This window comes from Megalobrama amblycephala, linkage group LG22 (genome assembly GCF_018812025.1).
Source record: "Megalobrama amblycephala isolate DHTTF-2021 linkage group LG22, ASM1881202v1, whole genome shotgun sequence".
Lineage (NCBI taxonomy): Eukaryota > Metazoa > Chordata > Actinopteri > Cypriniformes > Xenocyprididae > Megalobrama > Megalobrama amblycephala.
Window position 1 is genome coordinate 30,333,340 of NC_063065.1, and position 12,488 is coordinate 30,345,827.

Below are 12,488 nucleotides of genomic sequence, written 5' to 3' on the forward strand. Positions count from 1 at the left end.
ATTTGGCCCTTGTTTCAAACTCGCTCAAATCCTTACACTTGCCCATTTTTCCTGCTTCTAACACATCAACTTTGAGGACAAAATGTTCACTTGCTGCCTAATATATCCACCCACTAACAGGTGCCGTGATGAAGAGATAATCAGTGTTATTCACTTCACCTGTCAGTGCTCATAATGTTATGCCTGATCGGTGTATACAAGTCCAAATGCCTGACAAGTGATTTGAGTTCTCTAATTTGATTTTTTTCCCCATGATAAATAATAGTATCTGCATAACATTTTGAGTGAGACGTGGAAATGAATTTCAGAATTTCTTCAACGATGACTGGTGTAAACGATAGCTGAAAATAGACTATATAGTCCGTTTTTAGTGAAGCTTTTTGTCTGACCTGGTGCTCCGGAGGTCACAGAAAGGGAATATCTCTCTCCTCCACTCCTCAACCACCCACTCCGCAAAGCTGCTGCCTGAGAATCAGAAGTGAAGCTGGCACTAATGAAAATGAATAGCACATTTGTCCGGCGCTAATGGCGAGCGTGGGCATGCGGTAATGTGAGTGCGGCTCATGCTAGTTCAACAGTGATTACTCAAAGGTTAACAGTGAGAACGGCATTAACGTTAGCGCTCCGGCTCTCCGGCGATCAACCTCCCTCAGTTACTGAGGGTGTTTTCAGTGTGTGTGTGTGTGTGTCTCTGTGTGTGTGTAATTGCCTTAATCAGTGGCTCAATGGCTGAAAGTCTTGGGTGATTACAAATGTAAGAGAAAAACTTCCAGCCAAAATGTTTCTGATTTTTTTCCATCAACATTCATGGTTCATTAGGGCTACACATATTACTCTAGTTATGAATGCATTTTTAAAAAAAGAAAATATTCTCATGAGGACAAGAAGCTACATTTTCTGTATCTGAGAGAGCAAACCAGAAAGAAAAGGAGAAAACTAAGGCCAGAAACACATTCTATTTAAGTACACGGATGCAAACGCATTGCTATTATGTAGCTTGTTTCTGTGGTATTAACCCCCCAGACCCGTGTGGAGTACACGTTTATAATGGATGGATGCACTTTCTTGAGCTTCATCCTCATTGGTCCCGTTCACTGCCATTATAAAGCTCAGATGCATCAGGATATTTATTAATAGAAATCTGTGTTTATCAGAAAGAAGAGTCATATACACCTAGGATGGCTTGAGGGTGAGTAAAGCTTGGGCTAATTTTCATTTTAAAAGTGAACTAATGTGAACATTTTACAAAATACTCATCTCTGCACCAATTCAATTTCTAACTCTTTGCATTTTACTACAATGTTATATGTAATATCTATTTAATAAATGATCATACACTGGAAAGTTTTCCTAGACATGTTGCAAAGTTGGGGCACATAAGTTCCTAAACGTGATGAATGATGGGATATGCTTAGCCTCAAATACTGCTCCGAAGTGGTACTAGAAATAGTGTGAATTTATGCCGTGTCCACCAAAGTGTTTTTTTCCCAAGGCTAGCATATTTTCCTAGTCGTTTTCAATGGGAGTTCTGTGTTTTTGAGTTGTGTTGAGAGTCGAAGTTTCACTCAAACGTACAAAATGACTGAATGTTCAACTCTGGGTAAAACGCAGCGCTAAATGTCACGCCACATCCTGCTTGTACAACGGTAACATACAACAACAAGCATAATAACGCCAGAGCCAGAGCAAGCACTTTGTATCGACATTTTTATATAGAACAAAATTAGAAACAAAGTACCTGTGAAAAAAGATAAAACTTCTGCGGATATCCCATATCATAGCAAGCAAAGCGTCTCAACTGGGAAAAAAAGCTAGGCATTTGCGGAAGAGCGCCATTTTGAAGTGGGTTCAACTTCGTCAAGTAGATGAGGGACGTTTATTTGGACAGACACTCGACCTCTCGATTTTGACTGAAGGAGTGAGTCTACTCATATGTACATTTCAGGCAGATCCAAAGACCACAATGCAACATGACTGTGACATCACAACAGCAACTAGCAGTGCTTGCACTTAATTTACCCACAGGCGATCAAGGATTTAGGGTTCTGCCAGTAGTGGGTGCTTGTGCAACACAATCAATGACATGCATCTGAGTGAACGAGACGGAGGGAAGTTAGCAAGGGAAGAGCATAAAAATTGACAAACTCAGCGCTGAAAGAAAAAAAGTGAGCACAGAAGAATTATGCTAATTCCTGCGACATTGCCCATAGTGGCAGCTCTAATAATGCAATGCATACTCTTTGTGCTATTGGTTGTGTTCTGACACGTTTGATTTAAAGGTGCCCTAGAATTAAAAACTGAATTTATATTGGCATAGTTAAATAACAAGAGTTCAGTACATGGAAATGACATACAGTGAGTCTCAAACTCCATTGTTTCCTCCTTCTTATATAAATCTCATTTGTTTAAAAGACCTCTGAAGAACAGGCGAATCTCAACATAACACTGACTGTTACATAACAGTCGGGATCATTAATATGTACGCCCCCAATATTTGCATATGCCAGCTCATGTTCAAGGCATTAGACAAGGGCAGCCAGTATTAACGTCTGGATCTGTGCACAGCTGAATCATCAGACAAGGTAAGCAAGCAAGTATAATAGCGAAAAATGGCAGATGGAGCGATAATAACTTACATGATCCATGATAACATGATATTTTTAGTGATATTTGTAAACTGTCTTTCTAAATGTTTCATTAGCATGTTGCTAATGTTAAATGTGGTTAAAGTTACCATCGTTTCTTACTGTATTCACAGAGACAAGAGCCGTCGTTATTTTAATTTTTAAACACTTGCAGTCTGTATAATTCATAAACACAACTTCATTCTTTATAAATCTCTCCAACAGTGTAGCATTAGCCGTTAGCCACGGATCACAGCCTCAAATTCATTCAGAATCAAATGTAAACATCCAAATAAATACTAATACTCACATAATCCGACGCATGCATGCAGTATGCATGATGAACACTTTGTAAAGATCCATTTTGAGGGTTATATTAGCTGTGTGAACTTTGTTTATACACTGTTTAAGGCAAGCGCGAGCTCCATGGGCGGGGGAGCGTGAGCATTTAAAGGGGCCGCAACATGAATCGGCGCATTTCTAATTATGTCCCAAAATAGGCAGTTAAAAAAATGAATTAATAAAAATCTATGGGGTAGATGAAACACATTCAGGGGACACCTTAGACTTATATTACATCTTGTAAAAAAACGTTCGATAGCACCTTTAAGCATTTGTGTTCATGTTAGTCTGGTCTGATGCCGATATCTTGGAGAGCAGGGTGGCTGATATGTAATGATATTAATTAAAGAATTATTAAAGACATTAATTAACACATACTGCAACGACATTTATATTTATTTTACATAATATTTACTAAATTTGAAATGAATGATTAAAAAATATGAACATATGAAAAAAACATTGTACTTTAAAACAAACTGATTTATACCTTACATAGCAAACTTATTGATTCTGTAATCATATTACAGTATTTTTCACAAATAAATTGTTAAAAACATGAATAAACTTAAGTTCTCAGCGCTGTCAAAATAAAAGTTGTAAAACTCAATTGATGCCGATCATTAAAAAGCTAAATATCGGGATTATGTAGTTTTGACCACTAGTTCACAAACGTATGTTTCAAAGGCCTTCGATTTTCATACATCAAATATCTTGTCTAATCTGATAATGCTTTAGTGCTCTCTCATTAGCTCTGTTTCCACCCACCTATTTGTATGCAAATTTTGGGATATCGCATTAAAAAAAATGCTGGATGGAAACGGCGCGTAAGATGCATATAAATCCTAAAAGTGTGCATAAAAAAAAACATATGTGCTCGATTGAGGTTGAATTTTTTTATCTATCTGATAAGAAGATATGCGCATAAACTATGATGGAAACACACTTTACCAAATAAACCCTTCAATGCTCAACAAAAAAAAAAACTCATGCGACTTTGCCTCAACAGTGGTTGTGATTGGATAACTGGACCAACAAGTGGACCAATCACATCAAAAAAAAGTCTGTCATCAGAATGATTTGGTAAAATTACCTCCCAGAACTGTTGTTCCCAAATGCCAGGCATCCAACTCCGAATGCAAGATAACATGAAAGCGTTTTTTGCATTTTGTCTGCACGCTTTGAGGTGCAAGAAATTCAAGATGTACGGAAAACAGCCACAGTGTTTGCAGCAACTTCCGTTTTATGACATATATTTTGCGCCAATTTCGCAGGACGATTTCGTTCACTTTGAACACATGGGTTGGAAACGCCGCTTTATTCGCAAACGTTTTGTGCGATATTCCAATTTTGCGCACAAGTTAAATTCACAACATAGCTATTGTCACATTATATCATGTTTAAATCCATTCCACAGATTTTCAACAAAAAAAGTCTGCAGACTCCATCTGGGCCTAACGATAGGTTTTAGATGACAAGCTTCATAAATGGCTTATCTAAAATCCAATAGATATCGGAGGAAAGATTGCAGCAGGACACTGCGCTTGACTGTATCAGCGTGATCCATAACTTTCCTATGAACCCGGGGCCCATTTATTGTCGATCGCATCCGAGGGATGGCCTGTCAGTTGGGTGGGAGTTGAGCTGCTGTTTATTTTCAAATCAATACTCAATTACTATAAGGAAGATCCTCTCTTGCCCATTTCCAAGACGAAATTATGAACTGCCGCAATAACACTTAGTCAAGGGAAGCTGAGGAGTATTAACTCATGAAGCAGAAGTAGCCGGATATTTGATCAAACCGCTCCGCCCCCTCTCTTCCTCTCCTCAAGCCTTTAATTAATCACACGGTAAAAGGCCTTTCAGGAGGTGACTGATGACCAGAGAAAACAATTTTCCCCCTAACAGCCTTTTAATTTTAACTTGTGTGGCAAGAGATCATTGGCTGCAACTCACGACAACCCATCAATGCTGGTTTTTAATGTGCTTCCGCTTTTGTTATCGAGAAGAGAGGGAGACAAGGCTTTCCGTCCCTTTTCATAACTCACGCCATTGATTCGGTAAATGCCTGACATTTGCCGAAGGATAAAAGTTCTGTCGATGGGGGTCGTGTGTAAATTACTCCATTAAGAGCTGGTTATTTATGATGGAGGGTGATTTAGGTGCATAGACGCCTTAAAGAGGTGCGAACTGACAAGTCAAACGCGTCTTTGTTTTGCCGCCGTCGGAAGCAGCCATGTCACGTCGGTCACCGCAAGCGTCCTTTTAGATCTTCGTCTCTGAGCTGCAATGAAATTGACAGCGTGTCCTAAAAACAGCGACAAAGAAAACACACAGAAACTTGCCAGGAGCGCTGGCTGTCTAAACTCAGAAACAATTGTCAGAGTGTTCCTTCAATGGTTTCAAATCCCCAGAGTACTCACTGCTGAACTAATCTACAAAAAATGAGTCATTGACAAGTAAGTCCTTCATTCTCTTTGAACACTAACTGGCTTGGGCCTGAAGTGCCATTGTATTTGACAGTACTTAATACAATTGCACTTGACCTTTTAAAGTTGACTCACTTCCTAGGTGCATGAACTATGAAAAAGGCCTGTGTTGACGTTGATATATTATTAGTGCTGTTTGCTAAGGCAAGCAATGATATGCTATTGCTCATACTTAGTGATTTGAATAAATCTTTAATTAAGCCAAGACATTCCAAGTGAATAGGATAAAAAGTGCAAGTTATAGACATGATTGTAGTTCCTCGTTTGTTTTTGTTTTGTTTTTTTTTTTGTTTTTTTGTATTACAAGTTTTCAGAAATTGTATGTTTAAATATGCGAATGAGGCATTATCTAATTAAATGTGCCAATTTGCATAAATCTCCAGAATAGAAAGTCAGGTTCAAAATTTGTTTCATTTTGTTGACATATCAGAAGGTTTTTACAGAAGGGATCTCTCTCTTTTATCACGCCACAAATCCAAAAATACCATCAACAGAAAAATCACCATGCATTAAAATGTTATACGAATGATATATGAATAAACCCCTCAGTAAGGGGTTAATTCACCCAAAAATGAAAAATCTGTCATTAATCACCCTCATGTTGTTCCACACCCATAAGACCTTCGTTCATTTTCAGAACACAAATTAAGATATTTTTGGATAAAATCCGATAGGCTCAGTGAGGCCTCCACTGCACTCCACTACAGTGGTTCAACCTTAATGTTACGAAGCGACGAGAATACTTTTTGTGCGCGAAAAAAAACAAAATAACAACTTTACTCATTAATATGTAGTGATGGGCGATTTCAAAACACTGCTTCATGAGGCTTTGAAGCTTTACCAATCTTTTGTTTCAAATCAGTGGTTTGGAGCGTGTATCAAACTGCCAAAGTCACGTGATTTCAGTAAACGAGGCTTTGTTATGTCATAAGTGAAATTTCAATGGTTCACCACTGGGGACGTGACTTTGATACATGTTTGATACATGCTCCGAACCACTAATTCGAAACAAAAGATTTTCATAAAGCTTCGAAAGCCTCACTGAGGCATCGGATTTTATCAAAAATATCTTCATTTGTTTTTGGAAGATGAATGAAGGTCTTACAGGTGTGGAACTACATGAGGGTGTTTAATGACAGAATTTTCATTTTTGGTTGAACTAACCCTTTAAGAATATTTATAGGAATAAAACTAAAGTTTGTTTACGGAAGAGGATTGGGCCAAGCAATAATAAAAAAATAAAACCATAGAGATTAAAGTTGTTAAATTTCGAGAAAAAACTCGTTAAATTTTGAAAAAAAAGTCGAAATAAAATGTTGAGAATGAACTTGTTAAATTACGAGAAAAAACTCGTTAAATTTCGAGAAAAACGTTGAAGATAAAATGTTGAGAATAAACTCGTTAAATTACGAGAAAAAACGTTGTTAAATTTCAAGAAAAAAGTTAGATTACAAGAGCAAATTCGTTAAATTATGAGAAAAAAAGTCGAGATAAAATGTTGAGAATAAACTCATTAAATTACAAGAAAAAACTCGTTAAATTTCGAGAAAAACGTTGAGATAAAATGTTGAGAATAAACTCATTAAATTACAAGAAAAAACTCATTAAATTTCGAGAAAAGCGTTGAGATAAAATGTTGAGAATAAACTCATTAAATTACAAGAAAAAACTCGTTAAATTTCAAGAAAAACGTTGAGATAAAATGTTGAGAATAAAGTTGTTAAATTACGAGAACAAATTTGTTAAATTATGAGAAAAATGTCATTAAATTTCAAGAAAAAAGTGGAGATAAAATGTTGAAAATAAACATTAAATTATGAGAAAAAAGTGGTTAAATTACGAGAACAAATTCGTTAAATTTCGAGAAAAACGTTGAGATAAAATGTTGAGAAAAAAGTCGTTAAATTACGAGAACAAATTCGTTAAATTACGAATTTGTTCTCAATTTAACCTATTTTTTCTTGTAATTTAATGACTTTATTCTCAACATTTTATCTCGACTTTTTTTCTCATAATTTAACAAATTTGTTCTCGTAATCTAACGACTTTTTTCTCGTAATTTAACGAGTTTATTCTCAACATTTTATCTCAACTTTTTTCTTGAAATTTAACGAGGTTTTTTCTCGTAATTTAACGAGTTTATTCTCAACATTTTATCTCAACCTTTTTCTTGAAATTGAACGAGTTTTTTCTCATAATTTAACGAGTTTATTCTCAACATTTTATCTCAACTTTTTTCTTGAAATTTAACGAGGTTTTTTCTCGTAATTTAACGAGTTTATTCTCAACATTTTATCTCAACCTTTTTCTTGAAATTGAACGAGTTTTTTCTCGTAATTTAATGAGTTTATTCTCAACATTTTATCTCAACCTTTTTCTTGAAATTGAACGAGTTTTTTCTCATAATTTAACGAGTTTATTCTCAACATTTTATCTCAACTTTTTTCTTGAAATTTAACGAGGTTTTTTCTCATAATTTAACGAGTTTATTCTCAACATTTTATCTCAACTTTTTTCTTGAAATTTAACGAGGTTTTTTCTCGTAATTTAACGAGTTTATTCTCAACATTTATCTCAACCTTTTTCTTGAAATTGAACGAGTTTTTTCTCGTAATTTAATGAGTTTATTCTCAACATTTTATCTCAACCTTTTTCTTGAAATTGAACGAGTTTTTTCTCATAATTTAACGAGTTTATTCTCAACATTTTATCTCAACTTTTTTCTTGAAATTTAACGAGGTTTTTTCTCGTAATTTAACGAGTTTATTCTCAACATTTTATCTCAACCTTTTTCTTGAAATTGAACGAGTTTTTTCTCGTAATTTAATGAGTTTATTCTCAACATTTTATTTCGACTTTTTTCTCGAAATGTAAAGAGTTTTTTCTCGAAATTTAACAACTTTAATCTCGAGATGGTTTTATTTTTTTATTATTGCTTGGCCCTAATCCTCTTCCGGATTTGTTGAATGTAAATGTTGATGAAGTACGGATTTCTGGCTCAGTGCAGCGCCCCCTAATGCTGATTGGATAGATGTTTGTTGTTGATATTTGAAATACTACTGAGTCCCCCTTTAATACTGTATTTTGGATTTTTTCCATTAGTCTAATATAAAAACATGAAAAGCCAAATAGTCCGAAATCTCAAAACTGACCAATACAATGCATTAAAAACATTTTTATATGTAGTGGCAAACAATAATAGCCATCGGATTTGATCAAAAATATCTTAATTTGTGTTCTGAAGATGAATGAAGGTCTTACAGGTGTGGAACGACATGAGGGTGAGTAATTAATGACAGAATTTTCATTTTTGGGTGAACTAACTCTTTAAAGCCCGGGATACACTGCACAATTTTTGGCTGTCCCAGACGAAAGATTGTCATCGTAAAACAATCGTAGCGATTTCTGTGATCGTGGCTCTTAATCAGTGGTCCTAAGTCGTACAGTGAGAGAGGTTCAAAGACAGCTGTTTTCCCAGTCTTGCAACCAAAGATAGCCTACGATCATTTTCAAGTTTGTTGAATGTAAATGTTGCTGAAGTACAGATTTCTGGCTCAGTGCAGCGCCCCCTAATGCTGATTGGATAGTTGTTTGTTGTTGATATTTGAAATACTACTGAATCCCCCTTTAATAGTGTATTTTGGATTTTTTCCATTAGTCTAATATAAAAACATGAAAATCCAAATAGTCCAAAATCTCAAAACTGACCAATGCAATGCATTAAAAAAAAACATTGTTTTTATATGTAGTGGCAAATAATAATAGTAATAATACATGAAATACAAATATAGCGAAATAAAAATATTTTATGATTATTAAGGTCATAAGCGGCAACATATATATAAAACTTTTGTTTATATGCTGTTTGTACTTGCATATATTTCACTAAATGTCCTTTGTTATGAGAACATAAATTATTTGTAAATGCAAAATGTCGAATCAAAAAGGAGCCATATAATCTGGCCATACCCATAACCATTACATCTAAAGTTAACCTTGGAATTTTTTTGTACCTCTTTTGTCCTTCTCAGTGAGAAATAGTGCAGCAATCAGGCCTCTTTGTGTGAGATCACTTATTAATCAGAGCACTGTGGGTATGCGGTGTCATTACCGCAACAGCGTTTCACACCCCAGCCTGTTTACCGCCATTCTGCCATGTCAAGGAATAATGTGCCTTTTTATGGTCGCAATGGTTTCGTTTAATAATTTACAATAATTAATTATTGTTTCATATGGACATAGCATGATTGGAAGGAATGAGTTCTGATATGCATGTACACAGATAACATTATATGGTAAATAATATGCTTGGAGATGATGCTGTATTTGCATTGCTTTTCATGTGTAACCCACTAGAATTCAATTAAAAATGCTATCAAGAATATCAATATAATCATCAGTTTTTCATATTTCACAATTAAAATATGGATATTAAACATAAAACATTAAATTCTGAGATTTATAAACAAGTACATGGATCTGATTATAAACACGCAGTGAACCCTATTCAATATTAAACTCTGCAGGAAACCAAACTGCTCAATATCTTCCAAATTTAAGCAGAGCAAATCAAATTATTTATCCATTATAAAATGTCTCAGTATTTTTTTTTTTACTTAGTTTTACAACCAGAAGACAACAGGGGCCAGGGAAAATGTAGTTCCAGATGAAAATATAATGGAATCAATAACGTATTACAAACGTCCCCAGCTTTACTTGAAAATCCCATGCCAAGAAAAATCAGAACAGTAACAAATGTTTGCTCAAGACACTAATGACAATACAATATTTTTCACCCATATCTGGCATACATATGCAGATTAAAAATAATAATAATAATCATTTTTTGTACATTTTATTTGGGCCATTTTAAACTTTTTCAACATATTTAGTATATCGTTTTTTTCCCCCCTGCTTAATTCATAATTTTGATCACTACAAAGCAGACTGGCTGCATCCTGTCTGGAATCACCATTAAGCCCTGGGTGTACGCGCACAGTCGAACACACAGCCTTGGAAAGCATACTTCATTTGACTCGCGCGCATACACAGATGTTCAACAGTTTTGAGCAATCTCTCGCCATGAGTTACAACCCATGTAAACATCTTTGTACTCTTTCATGCTAGAGTTGTATACCTCTGTAACCTCTTAGCATAATCTCTCGTCCATATAGACCTCCATTGTCGATGTAGCTTGCATGCATTCCGGTCTGTTCCGTTTATGCAGTTTTTCTTTGACTACTTTGTGAATTGACAGCCCCAGAGCATGGTTCCCACCTTGCGGATAAACTAATTACTGCAAAAACAATTAAATGCGCATGCGTGACATGCACATACAAAGTATGCATGGTTACAAAAATCTGGCCGTGCGCGTACTCTTCTGATGGCAGTTTGATACACGCTCCAAACCACTGATTCGAAACAAAAGATTTGTAAAGCTTCAAAGCTTCGAAGTATTCTCGTCGCTTCATAACATTAAGGTTGAACCACTGTACTCTTACATGATCAGTTTTAAATATGTCTTTAGTAGATTTCTGGGCATCTGAAAGTGTTAATTGTCTTGCTGTCAATGAAGGCCTCACTGAGCCATCGCAAATATCTTAATTTGTGTTCTGAATATGAATGAAGGTCTTACAGGTGTGGAACGACAAGAGGGTGAGTAGTTAATGACAGCATTTTCATTTTTAACTGAACTAACCCTTTAAAGCCCGGGATACACTACACGATTTTTGGCTGACGAAAGATTGCCATCATGAAACAATCGTGGCAATTTCTGTGAGCGTGGCTCTTAATCGGTGGTCCTATGTCGTACAGTGAGAGAGGTTCAAAGACGGTTGTTGTTCCAGTCTTGAAATCAAAGATAGCCTACGATCATTTTCTGACAGTATCAGAAATTCAGCATGATCATTGCACAGTGTGTTTGTTGCTACGACCTACGTCTGCTGACCAGCCAATAAAAATGCGACATGAAAAGCAACGCAACATGGCGCTAAAACTTAAAACTGCTTACCCCAAGCTCTTTTCCCTTCTTCATTCACCGCTTCCTTTTTATTTTCAGCACACATAAAATCTACAACTGCCAAAGTGTGATTCATCATGGTGTTTTGTTAACCAGTAGCACATGCTGATGACGTTTTATAATTCTCTAGAAACTTGCATCGTAGCCTACGAGTCAATAGGTGTCATCGTACAGTCTACATGCATGTCGTACCCAAGTTTAAAAGATCCATGTCGCACAGTGTGATAAAGTAATGATCTTATAGGATTGCTAAAATCGTGCAGTGTATCCCAGGCTTTAGACACATACAAGACTTAGAAAGGAGCGTGTGTCGAGAAATCCCGGAAGCTTTCAGCGAAGCGCGTATCGAAGCTTGTATCGCTTTAGGCCAGTGACGTCATTGATGACGTTCGAAGCCTCGCTTCTGCCTGACTGGTTCGAATGGTTCGACTGGATGCGGTTCGAATCTTGCCGCGACATTTTGACAGACATATAAACCCATGGGATCCCCTCAGAATGTGTGGTTTTAGAATAATAATATTACACACATTTAATAGCCCCATTCATTTAAAAACCAATACGTTTATGACACAGTTATGTTATACAATTATTATATACAACCAGAAAATACACAGTACATTCAAATAAATATATAAGTCTTTGTGGAAATTGATTTTTTATTTCTAAGCCATAATTGCCGCAAAATAATGTGTATCACAGATCACATCAGGTCATCTGTAATGTATCTGCTTGTTTTACACTCTTTGACCACCAGGTGGTATTGTGAGCAAATGAAGCCTCGAGAAATTAACCCTTTTGTGAACCACTTGGCTGAAAAGCTTCAATGCTTCATGAGGCTTCATCTCGCCATCACTAATCGTAGCTCCATTGGTGGCAACTTAAGCTTACGACACTTCTGGGAAACGCTGCCCAGGCTAATAACGGATGAGCTAACAAGGTTAATGACACACAGCTGACAGCAATCATGGACAATGAGTCCAGGCAGTGAATTCTGGGAAATGTAGTCCATTTGTG